The following is a 4,996-nucleotide window of genomic DNA, read 5'->3' as shown; positions in this document are numbered from 1 at the left end:
CAGCAGATTTTTATTATGAACTTTTAATATGACTTGAAAGTGTTAAAAATAATATTAATTCCTGTAATTTCTTAGGTGAAATAAGTGAAAACGCGCCATTTAGCAATGAAACATCTACCATTTAAGAATTTTATCTCCCAAAGGGCCAGAAGGGATATCCCGAGTGTTGAATCTGAAACGGATATTCAAAATTATTATAAAGGTCTTTGTAAATCAAAGTCTTTTGGTTGAACAGCATTCAGTGAAATTGAAGTACCAAGCATTAATTTATTCCGGAGAAAAACTTAGGATAAAGCAGACAAACAAGAACAAGTATTAAATTCATTTTAAAGTCTTTTCACTGACGCATCTGAAAAAGACCTATGTGTTTTCACTTGCCCCAATAAATGGGACAAATGTATACTTCGATATTTCTTTTTGTCAACATAACTAATTTTTTTTTTGAAAATATTGATTTTTTCAGAGAATATGAATGTTGAACTGTGGTGATATTCATTTGCATTTGCTTCGGTGTTTCATTTTTGAAAATTAAGATTTACGGTTAAAAAGACACCTTAATTTATGATAATTTCCAGGAAACAAAATGAACTCATGAAACCAAAAAAGCCTGAACAGATTATTTCTTTTCGATCTGATTAATTCTAAAAAATCTGCTTTTCAATTGAATGTTATAAAGTTTTAAAAATATAACATAATCCTAAATGAAATCGCAGATCACCACCAACAATATTCAGGAAATTTTGAAATCAGAACATCGCAATGCTTCAATTAGAATCTTCAAAATAATGGTTGAACATATCTAAACATATTTTTTTCCTCTATTTAAAAACCAATCTTTTCTTTGATTTATTGGGTTAAAGTTCAAAGGAATTAATTTGCATTTTTTGCTTGAATAAATAAATAAAAAGAATTTGCTGAATACAAAATAGACAGATTTAATGTCATGACAAGTGCTGTTTGGGAACACTTAAAATTGAAATGTATAAAGTCTATAAGTTGAGTATTAGGCGAAACTTTTTTGAACATGATTTTGATGAAAATATGGATTTCAACTCAAACTGCTTCGAAGGATGAGGATGATGAATAAAAAGCTGTTTGAAAATGGTTAGTAACAAATCTTTTCTTACGTTTTTTATTTCTTCAGCTCTAAATCCATAGCTAATTGGGAGATGAAAGCACTGCGTTAGGCAATATATATATATATATATATATATATATATATATATATATATATATATATATATATATATATATATATATATATATATATATATATATATATATATATATATATATATATATATATATATATATATATATATATATATATATATATATATATATATATATATATATATATATATATATATATATATATATATATATATATATATATATATATATATATATATATATATATATATATATATATATACATATATATATATATATATATATATATATATATATATATATATATATATATATATATATATATATATATATATATATATATATATATATATACTAGCAGACCCGGTAAACTTCGTTCTACCATGTTAAACTTGGCGTCCTTCTTTTCCGTTTACTCGAATTTAATTCTATCGGAATCAAACCAAAGAAATTTAACTCAATTCTACGGGTCTTTACATAAATTATCAAAACATTACCTTCAGTCAATCTTACGTGCATCTTACATGAATACTTTTCATTTACTTTTCTTTGATTCATATGCTTTGAATATTCCCGAATGGTATCAGGTATCAGCTTTCCGTTGGAAATTTGATTTTTTCAGCACTCAACGTAACCATCAAACTTGGCAAGATTCATGCTAAAAAAATTCACTTTTTGTAACTTGCTCCATTAATAACTATATGTTGATAATATCTATGTTTCATTCTTGAATATCATTTAGTTGATTTACTCCGCTTTGCTCAAGTTCACTTTAAGGTTGAAATCAAAATCAAAAGTTTCTCAATAATTGAAATTTATCGCATATGATATTTTATGGAAAAAGAATTTTGAATATCGGGACCATTTTTGGAGTATTTGCCCAATATTCTACCTATCGCAGCACTTTCAGCTCCCGAGTAACTTTAGGTGGTATATTTTTAAAAACTGCAGAAATAAAAAAAATACATTAGAGATGATTCTTTACTGACCATTTTCATCAGCAGCAGTGGAAATTAATATCCATATGTTCATCAAAACCATGTCCAAAAAAAGTTCGCCGTTTTATTATTTGTTTAAGCAAAAAAATTCTTTAAACATTTACCCAATTAATCAAGAAAACGATCAGTTTTGAATGGGAAAAAAATTTGTATAGATTTTTTACTTAAACCGAATTACAGCATTTTTATTTGGATTTTTATCCCAATGGACATATCTGCCAATTTAAACCATTGTTTTTAAAGATTCTTACTGAAGCATTGGGGTGTTCTGATTTAAAAATTTCCTGAACAGATTCAATAAAATTTGATTGAAATGCAGGTTTTTAAAAATTAAAAAGACCGAAAAGAGGTAACCTGTTAAGGCTACGATGATTTCATGAGTTCATTCGTTTTCTCTAGAAGTTTTCATTTAAATATACCTCGAAATCTTTGAAAACATTAAAGAGTCTTTCGGCTATCATCACAGTTCAACTTTCATATTCCTTCAAAAAGAAATATCTTAGTATACATTTGTCCCATTTATTGATGCAACTGGAAAGACTTTACTCTTTTTCAGATGCGTCAGTGTAAAGACTTCAAAATGAATTAAATACTTGTTCCTGTTTGTCTTTTTTATCAACTTTCATTGATATATCTGCAGTTTTTCTCCAGAATGAAAAAATGCTTGGTACTTCAATTTCACTGAATACTGTTTTACCATATGACCTTCATTTACAAAGACATTTAAAAATTTTGATTATCCGCTTCAGTTTCAACACTCGGGATACCCTTTCTGACCTTTTTGGAAAAAAATTCTTAAAAGGTATATGTTTAATGGCTGAAAGGCGCATTGCCACTTGCTTCACCGTGTGAAATGACAGGAGTTAATGTTATTTTCGGCACTTTCAGGTCATAATAAAAACTTATCAAAAAAAATTCTGCTTCTGCTATCAAAAAATAATGTTTCTGGAATATCAATTATAAAAAAGCGGATCTAAAGTCTCGTCTTTGTAGCCAAAATATAGTAAACAAAAACACACGTTTATGTTAAGTACGTACTTGAATTCTGTGTAAGCAAACAGTGAACCTGTAAACAGTTTTTCGGTGAATGATTTGACAAAAAAGTTGAGTTTTTTAAGTCCGATTTTTTATTTGGGCTCAACCATTTATAGATGAAGAAATAATGTATAAATTTTTTTTGTATATGTTGAACGTTTGCACTTGTCTTCTATATATATAAAAATGAATGTTTGTCTGTCTGTCTGTTCCCTATAGACTCGGAAACTACTGAACCGATCATCGTCAGAATTGGCATCTGAGGGTTTTTGAGGCCGGGGATGGTTTCTGTAATAGTCAAAACTCCATCCGACTTAAGGGAAGGGGGGCTTCCATAAAAAATTTGTAGTTTTTCGAAACAAATTAAAGTCATGACATCCATTTTCTCACGATTTTTTCTTCCTTTGGGCGGTTTGTTTTTCGTCTCTATGGTTGAGGCGTCGCAAGCCAGCGTCCCAAAAGGATAGAAACCATGGCAAAGCATACTGATCAGTGGGAATATTTTGGCGCGTATTTCTCAACCTGGGGTTTGTTTTTCGTCTCCATGGGTGAGCTAACGTCGTCGCAAGAGGATAGTAACCAAAGCACACTGTTCATTGATTGCTGAAAAATTTAACAATAAGGCGCCTGTTTCTCAAACACGTGGAGCGATATGCAACCTAGATGTGTTTTTTTCTTGCTTTTTTGATTTGTACACAGCACGTGGTAATAAATGACGCCTAGATGTGATACGGATTGGTATTTTATCAATCGAATCAAAACCAATTGAAAGATTTGCAAAAATACTTTTATATTTTGTTCGTGTTAATGTAGGAAGCATTCGACTTTTCATTCAAGGAACATTGGAACATGTTCAAACGTTAAACTTTTTCTGTTAAAAAAAATTAAAAATTTTGTTTTCTTTTAGAAATTGTTACTTCGGCCCAAATACACAACTGAATCGAATTGAGAAATGAAAATGGGAGCTTTTTGTTTTAAATAATTCTGAAAAAAAACCATTGCTTACATACCAATTCAAGTACGTACTTAACATGAAAAGTGTTTTTGTGTTACATGGGTGCATAAAAAAGACTTTTGATCCGCTTCGTTTTTGAAAAGTGAAACTTTCGAACTGATATTAAACTGGACGCAAAATTTTTAAGAGAAATTTGTAGTTTTCCCTTAAAGTGTTAAAAACAATATTCCCTTCTATCAACTTGCACGGTGAGGCAAGGGCAAACGTCGAACTTTTAAGAAATTCATCTTCAAAATGATTCAATATGTTGGAAAGACCAGAAGGGGTATTCCAAATGTTGAAACTGAAGTGGATATTGAAATTTCTTAAATGTGTTTGTAAATGAAAGCCATTCCCTTTTAACAGCATTCCTTAAAAGTGGAGTAACAAACATAAATTTATATTGCAGGAATACTGCAGATATATCAGTGAAACTTGATAGAACAAAAAAACAGGAATTCGTATTAAATCCATTTTAAAGCCATTACTCTGACGCATCTGTTAATAAACTTTGCATTGACACTTGCCCCAATATACGGGACAAATGTAAACTTAGACATTTGTTTTTGCCTACATTTTTGAATATTTGACTTTCAAAGAGAAAATAAAAAAAAACGCTAAAAACTTATTTAGTGATGCAACTGATATTATTTATATGATAACCGTAGTAAATTTATTTAATAAAAACGAAATTTGCACTGTATTTAATACATAACTAATTAAATATATTTTTCACTAGCTGACCCGTTGTGCTTTGCTACACCTTCCGGAAATACATTTAATTTGTAAAAATTTA

Source organism: Uranotaenia lowii, chromosome 2, assembly GCF_029784155.1.
Source record: "Uranotaenia lowii strain MFRU-FL chromosome 2, ASM2978415v1, whole genome shotgun sequence".
Taxonomy (NCBI): Eukaryota; Metazoa; Arthropoda; class Insecta; order Diptera; family Culicidae; genus Uranotaenia; species Uranotaenia lowii.
The sequence above is the reverse complement of the archived record's forward strand: the minus strand, read 5'-3'. Positions refer to the sequence as shown.